The sequence below is a fragment of the Alligator sinensis genome, unplaced genomic scaffold (genome assembly GCF_000455745.1).
Source record: "Alligator sinensis unplaced genomic scaffold, ASM45574v1 scaffold547_1, whole genome shotgun sequence".
Taxonomy (NCBI): domain Eukaryota; kingdom Metazoa; phylum Chordata; order Crocodylia; family Alligatoridae; genus Alligator; species Alligator sinensis.
In genome coordinates, this window is record NW_005842217.1 from 796,031 (window position 1) to 808,519 (window position 12,489).

A 12,489-nucleotide genomic window follows, 5' to 3' on the forward strand; every position below is an offset into this window, starting at 1 on the left:
ATATGGGAGGTAATGCTGTGGTCCCAGCAAACTTGTATTCCCCCTTCTATATTCACCTCCCATGGGAGTCTGGTTGCCTGGTAGATGGGGCGCTGGCTGGGAGTGAGGAAGCCAATTGCATCCCCTGCTGCTACTGTGCTGTGAGGCTTTGGATGAATTGCTTCACCTCTCTTTGTCCACATTTCCTCTTCCAACCTTTGTCGTTTGTCCCTCACCGTGCATAAGGCTCTGCTCTTCTGTGTGGCATCAGGGGTGCTGCTGTGTTTGAAACAAAACTAGTTTCAAAGCCAACAGGGGATTTTGCATTGTCTTTTTTGCAGTTTGACTGTGATTTTAAAAATAAAACATTGCAAATAAAAACATCAAATTCAGAGATCTCCAAGGATCGCTCTTAGTCCATCCAGGAGGGCCCCTGGCTCACAGAGGCTGCTTTCCTTGACCATTCAGGGCTTTGGATTTTGGATCAGGTTTTTTAAAGGGGTTCTCTGCATCCTTCGGTGCCTTCATACATTTCCAAGCACAGCCCTTGGTAACAGGCCAGTGAGCGTCACCCAGGAAGGAGATGGCTGGCAGCCACCACGTGGCCTGGAGAATGGGCGCAACATGCTCTCATTAGCTCTACCTTGCTCAGAAAGTGTTTTGTGTGTTAATAACTTTCTGGATTCCATTTTTTCCCCCCCCAGGCAGCTCCTGTTGCCATGGATACAGTGCTGGAGGTGCTAAGCCTGCCTAAAGATGGTAGATCATTTATAAGGAATATAAGATGAGGTGGAGATTTATGAACCTTCTCTCCGTCAGACTTGTGTCGCTGAGCCCCTCGGAAGTTTTCTGTCAAAGTGATTTTTTTTTTTTTTTTTTAATGCCGGGTGATGACAATTCATTGGAACTGAGATATTTTTTTTTATCGGGTTTTGCTATTTCCAGCATCTATCTGTAAAGGTTTATCAGATCTTCATGGTGCACATGTGTGTGTTTGGTGGAGGGGCAGGGCACCAGAATGGTCCGGCAGCAGGGCCATTCATCCAAGAAGTAGGTGACTCGGGTTGAAATCCATGGGCAGAAATCAACAGAGCGGGGACCTGATCCTGTGCCTCCAGCATCCCAGGCAAAGGTCCTGACTGCTGGAGTGGGTATGTCTCTCTGGGATGTTTCACTAAAAGCCCACCTTTGTCCTGACGGGGAATGGAAGCATGTTGGAAACCTGAGAAAATTCAAAGGATGCAGAAATAGCTTCCTGCTTGGCTCTGCTGTGTTGCACATCAGGCTTTCAACTCAATTCTGGGCCTCCAGACCCTCTTCCTTTACTTCCCTGCACCTGCTATGCATTGCATACTTCTCTCTGTTTGCCTGACTAAACCAGAGGGAGACCTGAGTGGACTCTGTGCTCAGGGTCCATGTTCCCTGGAGCGTGTCCATCCTCGGGAAGATACTCGGTTCTCATAGTGTGTAATGCAAAAGCCAGGATCTAAGGGAGCCACAGCCAAGGTAATGGGAAGGTAGCAATGGTGGCTGGGGGGGTTCTTGTGGCTAGGGAGTTGTACTAGCAAATCTGCTAACAAACTTATCCTGCCCCACACCACACACACACGTGTGCAAATTGCTCCAGCAACCTGTATTCAATTTGGAGCTCTGCTACAGTCTGTGTGTGGGACTCTGGGGGAGTCACTTAATTGCTTGGTGACCCGATTTCTTGGTGACCACTGGTAGCATTGCTCTGACTCTCTGGGGGACTGTGGGATGTCTAGATACCGTGGAGATATGGGCAGGGATCTGCATTATAGCGATATTAGAGGTGATAACGATGGCTGGACTGACTATCCAAGTGAGTACAGCATCCACCAAATTGTCACGACTCCACCACTGCTGAAGTCCTCCTCGAGCCTTTACCATTGATTGCATCTGTCTTCATTCTGGACTTCCCAAGACCATGCTCCAGTTTCCAGCACAGGCCTTCATCGCCCAGGAGAGATGGATTGGATTTCACAGGTTGCCTTCCTGTGATTGCATTTCCCCTGGGGACACAGCTGAAGTACACCTCCCCTCTTTGCTACCTCATGCCCACCCAGTCCCTTCCTTCGAACCCACCTGTGCATCTAAAGAGGTCATATAGATGACTTGCTCCCATGAGGAATTATGCAAAAAAAAACCCTCCACAGAGGCTATTAAGGAAAAACCCTCATGTCCAGGATTGGACACTTAATTTGGTTTGCTTTGGTCAAATTTCACGCTGTTGCAGTTTTTGATTTATGCACTTTGAAAGTCCTTTGCTGTGCTGGAGAAAGCCAGCTCACGCCGCCTGCTATAATTAAACAGCTCTAACTCTTCCGAGATGCCTCTTCTTCTTTTAATGACTCTGGGGCGTCCGGACCAGCCGGATGGTAAACAAACTAAATAGATTGCTTTCACTTTCCAGTCCTCATAATAAACAGATTTTGGATATGACGGCTGCTTGACAAGTCATTAAGATCATTTGATCACTGTCATAATAAATCACGCTTACTTTAGACAATGCGCTAAACCTCTCGCTGCTGCTGAGGTTACAAAATGCGGGATATTAATGACACCACATTCCCCGAAATTATTTATTAATTGCTTTCCCAGTGTATCGCATGGTCCCAGCTGAGATCAGGGCCCTACTGTGCGAGTGCAGCGCAACCCATGTGTTGTATAGAGGCTAAAGCATCAAGACAAAGAATGGGAGGAGACAACCAAGGTACAAAGAAGGGATGCGGCATGTCATAGATCTCAGGGAGGGTCCGTGGCAGAGCTGAGACTGCACAGCTGTATTTTTTTATCTCCTCTTACATCCCCTTGCTTCCGTGGCTCTCTGTTAGAGCTTCATTTAAGCAGAGATCGTTACTGAAGTTCCAAAACTGACTGTGGACTCCCCATTGCTGATCTGCAGTAATTAGTCAGCCTCTGAAGATTTGGGGTGGGGGTTCATTTCAGATCCGCTGCCAAGCATTTGAACTGCTTCTAGCCACCACTCCAGGCTCTCTGTCGTTGAGCACACTTGGGACACCTGCCATCCCCAGCAAAGGAGGGGAAGCATCAAATCTGTCAAAAACTCCTATGTCGAGCAAAGGACGGGACCAGATGCTGCTGGCTTATGAATTATTAAGGCATTATCCCTAGCCATCTGCACCACAGATCCGCCCATGTTTGCATACTACACCATGGATCCACACATGGCGTCATCATCTGGGCTGAACATCTGGAAATCCCTGTCCAGGCTTCTTGTGCATTAGTTACAGTCAGCAGGCAACACACACTTATTTTTGTTCGAATGTCATCACCACTCAGCCCCAGAGTTTATGGCCTTGTTATATGTTGGGGAAAATTAGGCTGATTTATATGCAGCTTTCCTCTTCGCAGCTAGAAAAACAGCCTCTGAATCGTCTCATACCACAGAAAGGGATTATGTGGCCTTTTGCCCTAGCATGGGGGCTCCTTGTCACGATTAGTGTACTTATCCTGACAGCACCCTTGATGGGGAGGGGAAGGGCTATTTACCTTGTTGTATGGGTGGGAAACTGGGACCCAGAGAGAGACTGGAGGTGGTGTTGTAGATGCTCAGGTCCCATTGATTTCCATGGACATTCTGGTGCCTAAATTTCTTTAGGGCCTTAGTTCTTGCCCTGGATCCCATACAAGAGATAAGAGAGAGAGCAGAGAATTGAGCTTTGGGAATCTAGCAGCACATCAGCTCTGTAACCATTGGACAGACCTGCCTTTCTTCAGCTGGAAAATGCCAAAGGGCATAGGCTCTGACTCTGTATGTGTGTACATATGCACAAGTCATTTATAAAGCTGAAAGAAGTTTAAACCCCTTCACCTTTCTTTTCAGCTGTTCTAGTCTGCACAAACCAAGAGGCCTCTAGCCCCAGGACTGCAACCTGTAGCCTTCATACCACAAAACTATCATCTTTTCCCATGTTAGGTTTATTCTCCACGGCATTGCTCTATCACCTATATGTCCTCTTTATGCTGGTAGAAAAACAGACCTAGGCCCCTTACCTTCACTTTTCACAATAACCCACCACATGCCTCAAATGGGATTTGACCCTAAGACTTCCAGCTTCATAGCATAGGGCTCCCTCCTTGAGCTATCAGACTGCAGCAAGGCTGTCATGGGACCCGAAGTGATTTAGACACCCAGTTTAATGGGTGGTGGACCTGATGTTCCTCATGCCACTGGGAGAGTCTGAGGGTACTGTCCATGTATGGTGTGTGAATTATATCTGAGATGATGATGAGCTCTTTGTATGATACGGTGGTTGTAACTTGTCTTGCTCCTTGTTGCAAGAGGAGGAAGAGTAACTTCTAGGCTTGCTGCCTCTGGGCAGGACAGCCTTGAAGGATCATCAACTACTGAAAAAAAACCTCTGCTTAGGTAAAACCCAGTTTTCCAAGTCTGGACTCCAGGTGGATGGCAACCAAGCAACAAATGACTTGGTAGAGGACCTTTATCACCTGAAAGGAGTCAGGTCTTTGAGGCTGATCAGGAGAATCACATGACAGAGGGAACCGGAAGTTATAAAAGGATCAGGTGTAGCATAAGGAGCACTCTCTTACGGGCCAGAACAAGAGGAGAAGTTTGAGCTGAAGGTGTGCAGGGATCTGGGATCTTGAATGACACTGAGAGGGCTCAAGAAATACTCAGATGTGGTGAGTAACCTGGCTTACAGGTGTTTCTTATTTTGCATGGGTCTGTGTATCACTTGTGAGCTCCAGAGAAGGGCTGCTAGGATGAACAGGCAGGTTCAGAGCCTACCATATGGGAGGAGATGAAAAGACCTTGGTTGTTTAGCCTAGCGAAAGGGAAGCTGAGGAGGATGTGATTGCTCTCCACAAATGTACCAGAACCAGGAAGAGAGAAGAACTACTCAAGAAAAAGCTTAGCACAAGAACCTGGGTCTGAATTGGTCATGAATACATTTAGGCTGGAAACTAGAAGACTAATTAGCAGTAGTGAGGTCTTGGAACAGCCTTCTGGCTGGTATAGTAGGGAGCCGTCAATCCTTTGGATCCTGTTGTACACATAAGAGGTCTAATCAGATGCCTGATGAATCCATTTGTGGCTGACGAGCCCAATCTGGGTGACACAGCTGGTTGGCACAGCACCAGTGACAAAGCCCAAATTTTTTAAGATGAAGTTTGATATGTTTGCGAGGATGATATAATGCAGTGCTTTTGATAGCAGGGACCAGATCCCATCTGCCAGGTTGTCCATTCTGGTTCAGTGCACTGGATTCCTGGGTTAAAAAACTTTCTGCAAAAGCTGGGTCTTGTTTTATCAATCATCACTATAAAGCACAGTGTCTACTGGTTGGGAGCTCAGTGGGAGGATTTGGCACTGGTCTGGAGATGCAAAGCAGTAAAGCCCAGGAATCCTACCACTAACACCATTGAGGCTATGTTCATCTGTCCAGCTTGGCAGGACATTGGTAGTGAAGCCAAACTGGTTTGTTTCTAATCAGTAGCACAGCTCTGTGGTGTCCTGGTTGCAAGTAGGTAGAGGGATGTTGCAGTACACAAATTAAATTATTTTGATTAAGCAATGCCCCAGTCCTGCCATGGGACCAAATTAAGCCTCACTTCTCATGTGTTTTCCTACAATTGCCAAGTGTTCATCCACAACTCCTTGGCTTGTACCTACGGCATCTGGGATGCCAAGGTGGTATCTCATCCAAGTACCACTGGTGTGAGGATGCTGAGCTTTCAAGATCAGAGACAATCAGATGCTTTGAGTCCCGCATGGTCACCTGAGACTAGTTATACTTTGCCTTAAAAGATCACCAGCCTTCTTTTAACTCCCTCCAGAGTAAACATAACCTGCTCGTGCTTCAGTTTACCGATCCTGGTTAGCAGAAGGACAGAGCCAGCATCTAATTCATCCTCTGAGATCTGCTGTCCGCAACACTGTTCTATAGAAAAAGGGAAGGCATAATCCAAAGGAGGGGATAGTGGAGTGACTGAAGAGAGCAGCAGTTAGAAGAAGAAGAAAGAGAGATTTTTCATGATACAAAAAAAAAGGAGAAAAAAAATCTCAGACTCTCTGGAGATAAGGAGAGGAGGGGGGTGCAGGGAAATGTTGTTTCTCAGCACATTTGGTTCTTCATTTCCAGACCGCAAGGCAGGAAGCCAAGCCAACTTTTATATCCCATCTCAATGGAAACTTTTGAGGACAGAATAATGCTGGCATGGTTTACTTTTATCAAATAAAGGGACTGAGATGGCTAACAGGTCAGCTTTCTGGTTCTTGTGATCAAAAAAAAAAGTGCTTTGTATTAACTTGTGTTGGGGGTTAGGAGAAGGTTTTACTAAAGCGCCTGCTTGCAGCCAGATATTTGCTGAACAGCTGGAGTCTTTTGACAGTGATGTATGTGACCCTCCAAGAACAGGAAACTTTAAAAGCAAGAGGGCCATGTTGCGGAAAGGCACCTGTCTTCCTGATCAGGCACCAACATATCTACACCGCTTAACTCCTCTCGGCCAAAATCTCCAGGGTGGTACTTTCAAAGTGTCTGAGTTGCTGGAAGCTGAAGTGCCCTTTTCAACAGTGATATCTGTATTGTAGAGCCGTTGGCTCTCAGTCCAGTTTAGGGTAGTGCTGTGGTGTAGCCACTAAACTACCGGCAGCTTGTGTAGATGTGCTGTAGCTCAGTTGAAACGAGTTGGCAGCACTGCAGAGTTCAGAGCTGACTAGGTCTCTGAGTGCTGGCCCAGCTTCTTGGGTGAGTTTTGCAGGCTGTACTGGGGTCCATATGAAGGCTGGGTAGATATGCACCATCACACACTAGAGATGGATGGAGATGGAGATATCATGACCCCAAGTTGACTTGCATTCCACCACTGTTCTCAGTCCCTGAGCTGGCAGCAAGACAGGCTTTCTTGGAAATGAATGGCTTACAAGTCAGTTTATGCCTATACTACTTACTTCATAATCCTGGGTGTGCCACCAGGCAGCACAGACCTGCCCACTCCCCTCCAACTGAACAAATTCAGCCTAAAAATGAGGCAGCAAAGCCCTTGGAGGGCACCTCCTCACTGCTGCTTTAAATGGCATACTCGAGTACAGGATTCTGGGTTTAGCCAGCATATAGAGGGTTTGGGCAGGCCAGGCTATGGTTCTTGGTGGTGCTATCACAAGCACTAGGGAAGCAGGGTGGGTATGCTGGCGAAGCATGTAGCCGTGTTGCGGAGTTAACTTGGGTGGTATGATCTCATGGTGCTTCCTTCACATGAACCTTTGTGTTCCTTCACCATAACATTTGTGTTGCTCTTCGGCACGTGCCATGCTAAGACTGTCCCAGCACTGCTGTAATCTGTTCTGCTTTCCAAATCCTTTTCAGTGTACTGCCAAAAAATTGGGCTGCCCTTGCTAGTAATATGGACAGATCTGGTGTCTGCCTAGGAAATCCTTTAAATTAACCCCTGCTAGTTTGACATACTCCAGAGTTTGGCCTTTGTTCCACCAGATTGGCTTTCCATGCTCCAGCTCTCCATGTTGTCATATGTACCGGTACAATGGGGGTGTGGGGAATTGCGGGGCAATAGAAAATCAGGCCCTCTGAGACTATATTTGCACATTACACTGCACCCATCGATTATAAAGTTGTTGTTTTTTTTTTAATTCAACACTACTTCTTGTGAACAGAGCCGTGTTTCAGGGGATTCTTTTGGAGAACAGGAGGGGTTTGGGATGAAAGCCATCCTGTTTTCAATCAGAATGCCTCTTGTTTTAAATTGAAACAGATGTTTTAATTTCAAAGGGTGGTTTAGGGGGGATAATTCTCCATGTGCATTCAGGGGAAAAATTCTCCTATGCCAGGGCACCTCTTTGGGATGGGGTAGGTGAGGCTTTCTTGACTGCAATCCTGGGGTTGGCAAGGGAGGCAATAGAGGCATGACCTAAAAGATCCAAAGTCCTGACGTTTTCCTCCAACCTGCTCTTCCAGCAGGAAGGAGGGTTGTCAAGAAAATGAAGGATGCAAAAACTGGCAGCAGAGGTCAGATGGGGAGACCTTTTCACAATGTCTCTACCTGTTGGCTGCTAATTATAGCTGAGAACAAGAATTGCACCTTTGGCTCACAACTTCTTGTGCTGTGGGTGGAGAAGAGATCATTAAGCGGGGTTAAGAATTAAGCTCTCGGATGGGCCAGTTCAGCAAAGGGCAGATAGATGTGTCATATGTTGTGTGACTCACTCGAGCTTCTGGATGCTGGTGTCATGGTGGCTTCATCAGTTCTTCCTCTGCTGCCACATGGGTAAATGAAGGGAGGCAGTGGGTTGATGAGGCCTCAAATGTCTCCAGTGATTAAAGACTCTGATCCCAGCTGTGGGATTGTGGTTATGACTGCAAGCGCCCTTTCTCTGCTGACTTGCAGATGGGGATGGCTTGAGACTGGATGTGCCCTAGAGGTGCCAACATATTGCATGGTACAAGGGGAAGGGAGCCCTGCTGGGGCAGGACCAGACACAGGCATGGGCAAACCAGGCAGTTGCCTGGGACCCAGACAGAAAGGAGGCCTGAAAATGGTACATTTTTTATGATGATGATTATTATTATTATCATTATCTCTGGTGAAGGGGGGCCCAATACTAAAAGTTCACCCAGAGCCACCAGGAGTCTAGGTACGGTGCTGTGCTGGGATGTGAGGATCCTTTTACATGAAGACTTCTGTGCATCATCTTGATTTTACAATGGGCAATACACACCCGAGGGTTTGATGGGATATCAGTCAATCCCTCTGAAGGATTTTACAACCCCTTTGTAACTTCAGGGGGACTTTGGGTCCATGTTGGTCCCTCAGGCATTGATGTGACTGCCAATTGCATAGTATTCAGTATCATTATAGTTTCACCTCTTTTTGGAGGGCCGCCACTTGTATTGGCACTCTGTATGCAGACAGACGTAACCTATCCAAGCATCCCTGACAATGCCATTGGCAGCCAGAGCTCTTTTTCTTTGTGCACATGTCTTGGCTCTGCAGATCAGGATGGGAGGTCTGGTGAGAACAGATTCTCACAAGAGACTGGCTTTGACCAGCCTTTTGGTCATTCATGATCCAGTAAAACATGAATGTTCAGGCATGGGACAGAATCTTCCCCCCCACCCTCATCAGTGATGTGGGTGTTGGGGCTTCTTGTGCACATAAACAAGATGATCCTGTGGTTAGTCACTGCTTAGGGAAATCTAGCTCCCAGTCCTACTTTTGCTATGACCTGATTGTGATCTTGAATAGATAATTCATTCTCTGCCTTGCTTCTCCATCAGGAACAGATCATTCATTTTGCCTTGCCCTTTGGTTTGGAGCTGGTCAGTCCACTGAATGTCTCTTGCTATTGTACATGTGGGCTTGGAGAGCATAAGTAACTTCTGAAGGTCACACCAGGGCAGATTTAGGAAGTGAACACAGGTTAGATGTTAGGAAAAACTATCTCACTAGGAGGGTGGTGAAGCACTGGAACAGGCTCCCCAGAGAAGTGGTGGCATCTCCATCCTTGGAGGTTTTTAAGACCCAGTTAGACAAAGCTTTGACTGAGATGATGTAGTTGGGGCTGGTCCTACTTTGAGCAGAGGGTTGGACTAGATGTGACCTTCTGAAGCCCTTCCCACCCTAACTTTCTATGATCTCCCACCATTCCGGCTAATGCTGTGCTTGAAAGGCACTGCTTGCTTTCTCATTTGATCCTGTCCAAAGCTACTTGGTCACCCTTGTTTTATATGTTTGCTTTAATTGATCTTCCAATCAGCGAACAAAAGAGGAATTTTGCCTTGATGACCATTTACAGCTGGGCATAATCAGTGAGGCTGTAAATCTCATCTAGCTAATGAGGGCGGTAAGCGGCAACAGCACAACTTAAGTAATTACGAAGTTGAGTGGCTCATGCCTGGTATAAATAGTACAGTTCATGCCAAATGGTGAGATTAAATGGAATACGAATTGCTCTGCTTCTTTTTGTTCCACCGCCCAAGTTGAGTCTGATCCGAGTGTTTTGCAAGGCTGGAAAAACTCTGGTAAACCAACTTTATTTTTCCTAAATGTTCATTCATAAGACAGGCTGAAATCTCTCTCATGGAGGAGAGGGACGGGGGCATGGAACTTCCAAATAAAATATATAGTTTAATTAAAATTAATGTTTTCAACAAGAAAATGTTGGCTTGCACAAAATTGTTAAAATGCAAAAGTTCCAAGCAAAGCGTTTTATTGCAAAGCAGTGATTTAGAAACACCAAACGCAGCGTTTTGATTTAAAAAAACAACAAAAACAACAAACTCAAACTTTCCACTTTTCAAAGTGCAGTTGATATTTTGACTCCATTTTTATCTGAAATGAAAACAGAGCAGAGCATCAAAATTTCCCACCAGGAAGAAATCCTGTTTTCCAATTGTTTTAATTCCTCTGCTTGAGGTGGACCCAATATCACAGCGATCAGTTTAGGATTAAAATCAGCCAGGCCTAATCTTTTTCAAACTGTACAAGAGAAGAAAGAGGATTATCTAAATCCTAGATGATCTCTGTGGGGGAGATCCAGTAAGGGGAGCTCCTGCGTTGAGCCTCCCACCTCACTACGCCCGTCCATCTTCCGGACTCCACGTGTCCCTCCAGGGGCACCTAAGCTCTGGCAGACCCCCTTTTGAGTCCCACCATGGAGTCCGGGGGTAACGTGTGCTGCCATCACCCCGAGAAGGGACTGTCTGGGTCCTGTGTCCTCGGGGAAACACAGGCCTAATAGTCCTATGGGTACTCGACCCAATACAAGAACTTGGGGCACTTCCCCAAGTCGGGGGCCAAAAAGGATAGTCTCCCTTAGTCCGCAGACCCAAGGGGCCTCCTAGGCATAATTAGACCCACCCCTCAATAAGTCTCCCACACTAGGTACAAAGGAGAACTTTATTGGTTACAGAGCGTAGGGTTAGAATACGGTAAAGGGTAGAGCAACATCAGAGAAATCCCATAGAGCAAACTCCTGTGGCTGGGTAGCCTTTAATCATGCATCAAGTTACTGCAAGCTATATGTCTAGTTAGATCTCAGGTAGCTTACTCACGAGTATCATCCAGAGGCAGGTGGAGATTCCCTCTGGAGGCAGGCAGTTCCTTGACCATGAGTTTTAAGAGAGAGAGCCAGTTTCAGATGGTACAACTCTTCTCTGTCTCCGAGTCTCTCTCATGGCTGCTGCCCCCTTTCTCCTGAGCAGTCCTTAACTTATATAGCCCTTGTGACCTCATTTACCTGATCCAATGGAGGCCAGCACCTGTTGGCTGTGAGCCAACCAACTTGAAATACATCGCTAGTTGCCGGGCAGACTGGCAGTCTCTAGCCCACCAGGAAGGAAGCCCCTCGCCCAGGTATGTGATGCCAGTCACGTAGGCAGAGGGAGCAGGTTTCCCCCCTCCCTCAGGAATGTATCCAGCTCAGATTACCTAAAGAGATAGGGTAAGGATGTCTCTCTCTGCTGGGCCCATCCTCATCACAACTGTCACATAGCAGAGTTTGGAGGGAGAAACAAAGGTGGCTTTCTGCCACAATCTCCATCTTGTAAGGAGCAAACCCAAATCCGACAACTTCTGGATGTTTCAAATCAGGATCCACATCCAAAAGTTCTGCCGTGGGTCCACTTGATGTCTTCTGCCTCTTGGTTGAGAGAGGGATGGAAATCCTGGAAGTCCTCAAAGCACATGGATATGCCAGTACTGACAAAAACCAGCATGGACTGGAGGTCTCCCTGGACTGCTAGTGCCCACTCCCAGAAACTCCTGCCTTGACCAGAAAAAAATTGGGACGAACCTTTTAAAAAGTAGGCAGGCAATGAGGACTGAGGGTCATTGATGGGGCTTGGCGGGTGGGACTCCAATGTCATAAGTGAGAGGCACCAGCAGCACGGGTGGCAAACAGGTTGCCTGTGCTCACATTGAGATTTTACCATGAATGCTGCCTGTTGGAGCTTTTGCAAGTAAAATTTTCTGCTCTGGAGCCATGCGGAGGAAGGAGTTCACTAGATGATTGGTTCAAGTCTCCTTTGATGCCCAGCTGATCCCATGAAACACTCTCTGAAATAATTAAAAAGGAGAACAGGGAGACTGAGGCCAATTTTCAATTTTGATGGCATCTGGCTCGAAGGTCTCCTCTTGGCCTTTGAAGGTTAATGGGTTCCCAGTGCGTGTCGCAAATAGATTTGAGCCCTCCACAAGGACTGGGCTGGCAAGATAGTAGGATACTCAGAGAGGAGACAGCTGCAGCTCCCACCTTTAATGGGGAAGGCAGAGATTTCAAATCTCGGGGTGACCACGCAGCTTTTCTTTTCTTTTCTTTTTTTAAGTCGGGGAAGTTTAAATGCTGATGAGCACATCCCCATCTCCTCTGTCCATCCCACCTCCCTGCCCCTTCCTGAATGGGTGTCTCCAGTCTGCGGGAAGGCTCTTGCTTTCTCGATCTCACTTTCCATTTTTCTATGTGCTAGCAACAGTTTTGCAAGGAGC

At 46.9% G+C, this 12,489-nt stretch overlaps 1 long non-coding RNA gene across 3 annotated transcripts in view; it reads left to right on the top strand.

Moving 5' to 3' along the window:
* The first annotated feature begins 4,555 nt into the window (after positions 1–4,555).
* The window catches only part of LOC102369306, a 16,358-nt gene continuing 8,424 nt past the window's right edge, over positions 4,556–12,489 (top strand). For all 3 annotated transcript variants that reach the window (XR_324235.1, XR_001358283.1, XR_324234.2), the window contains exon 1: positions 4,556–4,668. This is a non-coding gene — a long non-coding RNA (uncharacterized LOC102369306). The remainder of the gene's footprint in view (positions 4,669–12,489) is intronic.